General features: G+C 41.3%; 1 long non-coding RNA gene across 1 annotated transcript; it reads right to left on the bottom strand.

The window, feature by feature from the left end:
- Positions 1-3358: 3358 nt before the first annotated feature.
- Positions 3359-6889, bottom strand: LOC120099100 (uncharacterized). Its single transcript, XR_015649167.1, has 3 exons — positions 6719-6889; positions 6407-6534; positions 3359-3830 (listed from the first exon to the last, which is right to left on the bottom strand). It is a non-coding gene; the product is annotated as an uncharacterized LOC120099100 (long non-coding RNA).
- Positions 6890-6934: the final 45 nt, after the last annotated feature.

Here is a 6934-nt window from a genome sequence, read left to right as displayed (position 1 = left end):
GCGTGTCTGCCCCTCTGAATATTTAGCTCTCCCTCCCACAGGATTTGGGTGCGGGGAGCTGTTTAACTGGGTCCCTTCTGATCCGGGAGCAGTCTGGACACCAGGGGACCTGCAGCTTGAGTGCCGTTATTAATGTTCTTAAGGGATGGATGGTACTGGGCTTGGTATGTTTAAGTGGGCAATTATATCTTATCAATTGGGTCAAAGATTATTGTGTTGTGCGTTTTTTTATGTGACGGTTTGAGTATAGGAAAGTGTGTGGTGGCTGGCGACACTCGGCCACCGTGGAGTTGGGATGTGTTTCTGCCAAGATATCTAGCAAATATTTTGGAGCACTGCAGTTCTGGACCTAGTGGGATAAAAGACCAACATATTTTTTTATTTTTTATCTTTTTACAAGAACAGTAACAAAGAATTCTCAAATGAGGACTTAAGAATAGTCATAAAGCACCTAAAAAATGTTCAACATCTTTAGTCATCAGGGAAATGCAAATCAAAACAACCTTGAGATTCCACCTCACACCAGTCAGAATAGCTAAGATTAAAAAAAAAAAAACTCAGGTGACAACAGATGCTGGCAAGGATGTGGAGAAAGAGAACACTCCTCCATTTTTGGTGGGATTGCAGACTGGTACAAGCACTCTGGAAATCAGTCTTGCATCTCCTCACAAAATTGGAACCAGCTATACCATTCCTGGGCATATACCCAAAAGATGCTCCAACATATAACAAGGACACTATAGCTCCACTATGTTCTTAGCAGCCTTCTTTATAGTAGCCAGAAGATGGAAAGAACCCAAATATCCTTCAACAGAGGAACAGATGCAGAAAATGTGGTACATTTACACAATGGAGTACTACTCAACTATTAAAAACAATGACTTCATGAAATTCTTTGGCAAATAGATGGAATTAGAAAATATCATCCTAAGTGAGCTAATTCAATCTCAAAAGAACTCACATGGTATTCACTCAGTGATAAGTGGATATTAGCCCAAAATCTTGGAATACCCAAGATACAATTCACAAACCACTTGAAGTTCAGAAGGAAGACCTAAGTGTGGGTGCTTCAGTACTTCTTAGAAGGCTGAACAAAAATACTCACAGGAGGAAATATGGAGACAAAGTTTGGAGGAAAGACTGAAGGAAAGTCCATCCAGAGACTGCCACACACAGGGATCCTTCCTATATACAGTCACCTAACCCAGGCACTATTGCAGATGCCTAGAAGTGCATGCTGACAGGAGCCTGATATAGTTGTCTTCTGAGAGGCTCTGCCAGAGCATGACAAATACAAGCCAACCATTGAACTGAGAACAGGGTCCCCATGGGAGGAGTTAGAGAAAGGACTAAAGGAGTGGGGTTTGCAAGCCCATAGGAAGGTCTTCCTAGATTGTTGGTTCCAAGATTTCATAGGAACATTCAGAGGTGAGCCAAAAAGGGTAAGGAACTGATTCACATTTGAGATATCCTGATTAGGATGGGGGAGATGCTACATGCCAATAATTAAATCAGAATTTTCTTGGTAATTATCTATCACATCTCTTACTGTGACCACAGTTGCCGCCAACCAGGTTCGCTTGGTCTTGTACCAATGTGCTGTGTTTGCTCTTTCTTGATACAGTTCATGGGTTAGCAGGAAACCACAGGGACTGAGGAGGAGAGGGAGGGGAAAAGTACTGTGTCCACATTATTGTTGTTATGCCCAAGTCACAGGAACTCCAAAGACCACCAAGGAGCCAACTCCAATGCAAACACTTAAGGGTCTTTCTTATGAGCTCGAAAGCAAAGACTCTCACAGTAATCATCTCAGTGGGTCAGAATTGCGAGCCTCAACTCTAGCAGTGTAAGGTATTTATTGTGGTTACATCAAGCTTGGGAAATTGATGGACATGAGAAACACTTTTTAAAATTTTTATTGGATATTTTTTATTTACATTTCAAATGTTATTCCCTTTCCCGGTTTCCCATCCATAAGCCTCCTATTCCGCCCCCCCTACTTCTATGAGGGCCTTCCCTCTCTGCAACCACCCTACCCTTCCCCCTCCCTGTCCTGAAATTCTCCTACACTAGGGGGTCCAGCCCTGGCAGGACCAAGGGCTTCTTCCCCCATTAGTCCCCAACAAGGCCATCCTCTGCTTCATATGCAGCTGGAGCCATGTGTCTGTCCATGTGTACTCTTTGGGTAGTGATTTAGTCCCTGGGAGATCTGGTTGGTTGGTATTGTTATTATGGGGTTGCAAGCCCCTTCAACTCCTTCAATCCTTTCTCTAAATCCTCCAATAGGGACACCATTCTCAGTTCAATGGTTTGCTGCTAGCATTTGCCTCTGTGTCATGCTCTGGCTGAGCCTCTCAGGAGACAGCTATATCAGGCTCCTGTCAGCATGCACTTCTTGGATTTATCAATATTGTCTAATTTTGGTAGCTGTATGTATATGGTCTGGATCCCCAGGTGGGGCAGGCTCTGAAACACTTTTCTATCATTCAATTCATGTTTCTTAGAGAAAACACCTTGAGAGAAACGCATACAATCAGCACTTTCCTGACTTATAAACTTTGTGTACTTCTGTTGACCCATTCAATGTGTAATTTTAACCTTTTTCACTAGCCTACTCTTGTAAAAGACATTAAATTTTGGTGACTAGATACTTCTTTGCATTTACTGTGTAAGGACTGATTCTCCTCTTTCTTGTGCTTTAATTTCCTCCTATTTGCAGTGAATGTTCATTCCCTTTAGAAAGTAGTTTGTGTTAGATTCTGCCATGACCTGATAATGCTTTCTTCTGGTCCTCCCTAAATTCTTCCAGTTTACTCCTTTCATATCTAAGCTGAGACTCATCATTTCTTTATTTTCTTTCCGACTGATGCAGGCTGCTGTGGTTTACATCCCTGTGTCTTTTTCTAAAGCTGCGTCGCACATGCCTTCCCGTGTCCCTGTCCCAGAGCTTCAGCTGTTTGCAGATGCTGCTTCCAGTTACCAGGAACAAAACCTCCACTGTCTCTCATGCATACTGCCATCTCCAGCCAGTAAAGCAAACTGCTAGTGTGGGACGCCTTCCTCTTGCACAGGTTTAAGCCCAGTTCCCCTTGGTGGGTTGTTCTCTGCCCTCCCAGGCTTCCTTCATTGTATGTTAGTATGAGGGAAGGAGTTACTTGTCTTTACAGCTCATGCATGAACCTCGCTGTGTTGGACATGTCATATCTGGGAAACTCTGAGGGGATCTGTGCTGGGTGCTGACATTCAGATCCTGCTGATGTATATAATTATGTCAGAGGCCATGAAGAGAAATTACAAAGGATTGGAACAGGAGTCAAACACATTTGCAAGTAATAAAGCAGAGGAACCCAGATTCTCAGGACATTGTCATTTTCTGGTATACAGGTGTCTGTCATAATGTCCTCCATAGTCATTATCAAATGCCATAACATATAGTGCCAATTCTCTCTCTCTCTCTCTCTCTCTCTCTCTCTCTCTCTCTCTCTTTTATTCATTTATTATATATAAGTACACTGTAGCTGTCTTCAGATACACCAGAAGAGGGCACCGGATCTCTTTACAGATGGTTGTGAGCCACCATGTGGTTGCTGGGAATTGAACTCATGACCTCTGGAAGAGCAGTCGGGTGCTCTTAACCGCTGAGCCATCTCTCCAGCCCCGTGCCAATTCTCTTTACATCTGAATTCCATGTTCTCTTCTTTCCAGAATCCATGTAAACATAAGTCAGATGGATCAGAGTACAAGTCCCCACTCTTCACTGAATACACTCCATGTATTGATGCTTTAAGACTCAGAACAATATATGGGCTCTTTAAAATCCACAGATTCATCTAGAACAAAGCATGCAATATTTATGTTCAAATTAAAATTATAATTGCATCATGTCTCCAAAGCAGATTCTATATGTGTTTTCCTATATCCTTTCATGGTGTATTCCACTTTCTGAGTCATAAAGTTGCAAAACCATAAAGTTGGGGAGAGTTAATTATTCAGATACTGTGGCCCATCAACCTTTAAAGCTTGATTAAAGCAAAGTAACTACCTTAAATGACTTTCAAAGGACTTTAGGGGAAATTAATTGGATTCATCCTTTTCTTAAATTAAACACTGAGGAGCTTAAGCCTTTATGTGACCTTCTTAGAGGTGATTCCAACCCACTGTCTTCTTGCTTCTGAACTGAGGAAACAAAAATGCATTAATGAATATGAAACAGGCTATTAGTAGACAACAATTGCAGAGGATAAGACGATGGTCCATGGGGCTTTATGGACTGCCCACTACTATTCATACACCTACATGAGCGTTATGGCAGAATGGTCCCTTGGAGTGGATCCTTCTGCCTGTCACTCTAGAAAAAAATGGCACTTCCTATATTACTCTGGTGATTCATGTGTTTTCCAAAGGGCACAAGTGCTGTAAGGAAATAATGGGTAAAGATGCTTCTAAAATTATAGTGCCTTACAAGAATGAACAACTGACTGAGCTCCTGTTAGATCCAGAAGATTGACAGATTATGCTAATTAACTTTACAGGCCAGAGTTTACACTATTTGCCCAGTCATCCTTTGTTACAACTTTTGAAATCTCTACAGATTATCTTCCCCTTACAGTAGTCTGTTGAGTCTTTGCCCAATGCAGCTTTTGCTTTTACTGATGGAACTGCAAAAGGCAAGGCTGTAACTATCATTAATGGTGAAACTTTTACTCAAGAAACCTTTGAAACTTCTGCACAGAGGACAGAACTAATCACTATAATTTTTGCCTTTACTAAGTTACAAGACTGTCCTTTTCTTCTCTACTCTGATTAACAATATGTAGTTAAAGTTTTCCCAGCCATTGAAACCACTACTCTGGCTCTAAACAAAACTACCATATCTTCACTTTTATTTAAGTTGCAACTTTTTTACACAGTAGAATTTCCCTGAATTTTGTAAGGCATCTTTAGACACACATTAATCTGGGCCCTTACAGAAGGCGATTGGCTAGCTGATTCTGCTACATGCCCTGTTTGCTCAGCTTAGAGCAAGCAGAAACTAGTTATAAAATTCATCATCAAAACTCTTATGGTTCATGTTATCTATTACTTTAACAAGACAGGCTGCCAGACAAGAACAATTTCCCAGAAGCCCACCATTCTCTGCTTATGGGAGTAACTGCAGAATACTCAGGCCTAAGGACATTATGCATGATCCTTCTTTAGGCAAACTTTCTTTTGTCCATGTATGTGTGGAAACCTTCCTACATGCCATATTCATCTCAGCAAGAACAATATTATTAGAAAACAAATTCATGCTCTGTAAGAATATTAATTACTCTCAACTACTGAACAATCTCTTTAGCTTATGTAAACATAGATTTTAAAGGAATTTGGCCAAAAATCACAGTTAATGCAGAATGTTTTTATGGAAGAAACTTAAATGATCAAGATGTTATAAAATGGTAGTATACGTAATAAACTTGAAACTGCCAACATAGTCTAACCAAAGGACGAGGACTGGGCTATGGTAAACTTTCCCTAAGTATGGCTGGTCCCTAATATCATGCCAAACAAGGCTTCCTCTAGAGTCTTCATATTCACTTTGTGCCTGCACCACATTAAGTTACTCCTTCTCCTCCTCTTAAACACTCTCAGTAGGAGGGAAAGGATATTGCAGAACAGTTGAGAATGAAGGCTGCATCCTCACAGATCAGTGCCTCTCATACGAGTCAGTACACTTTCAGGTAGGTTTCCATGTAACAGACATGTATGTACACACTTATTTCACATATTGAAAATCTAGCTATGCTCAGAAATTCTAACCTTGTGGTTACTGGCAATGCCCTCACTGCAGCATTCAGGAGGAGGACAGACCACTACTGACCTCATTCGAAACAGACTTGCGAATCAAGTGTCTAGGTGAATGTACTGCTTGTTGACTCTAGTTCCTCTAGCTGTATCACTGGGTTAATACACTGCCTGGAATAGAAGAATTGAATAGGAACTTAACACAGTCTCGGCTCTGAAACAGATTCCTTGTCAATCAGTATGCATTATGGAAGCATGAAGTCTTCCTTGTGATGGGGTTTGTACCTTTGTCTCAAGCATGAACTGCAGTGGAATAAACCTTCCCAAGAAGAGACGGGCATTCTGAGTGCTCAATCGTTCCAATGTAGGGTTCAATGTCTCTACCACAGTGAGCTCATTTGACAATCCTAAGGACATATTTCTGATGCTTTTGTATTCAAAGAAGAATCATCTCAGTGCTCTGCTTAGAAGTGAGGGAAGTTCCAGACAGATACCAAATGTTTAAATAGTGTCAAACATGAACAATGACATGATCAGTGGAGAGAGAAAATTCGATAAGGAACATCAAAGGGAACAAGGGAAATCCTATAGTGCACAGTGTACCAAGAGTCGGTATACACACCAGTGTGAGCCCAGGAGCTCTGTGTCTCTTCTTGGGAGATGATGACGATGAGAAAAGCCTGTGCTCAGAGAACACCTGGTGGTGACTAGTTTTGAATTCCCATTCTTCTGTCTTAAGCACCTGAAATGCTGCATGTCAGGCAGGGTTATCAAGCATGGTTCAATAAGAAATTCGCAGTCCTAATTAGTTTGCTGCTTCCTTATTTTTAAGTAAAGCAAACCATGGAAGATTTCCCTTGTCGATTTTATAAGTCGATTTGAGCTTTAAAATCGAGTTTTAGCAGAAATAACTAGTAAATGTGATAAACATTACTTGAAAGGCTCGACTCATAGACTAACATCGCGCGCTGATACCACAGCACTTTCAAAAAGCACGAAAGCCCTGTGGTTGCCCATGTGCGTTAGACTCCTTTCATAACAACTTCACTTGCACACAGCAGGTCAGGTCCCCAGGCAGTACACAGAACTCCTCTGGCTTCTTCCTGGAAGTCCTTTGCACTGACTTGTGGGAAATGTAGTCTCAACAATT

The sequence above is a fragment of the Rattus norvegicus genome, chromosome 1 (genome assembly GCF_021556685.1).
Source record: "Rattus norvegicus strain SHRSP/BbbUtx chromosome 1, alternate assembly SHRSP_T2T, whole genome shotgun sequence".
Lineage (NCBI taxonomy): Eukaryota > Metazoa > Chordata > Mammalia > Rodentia > Muridae > Rattus > Rattus norvegicus.
The sequence above is the reverse complement of the archived record's forward strand: the minus strand, read 5'-3'. Positions and strand labels throughout refer to the sequence as shown.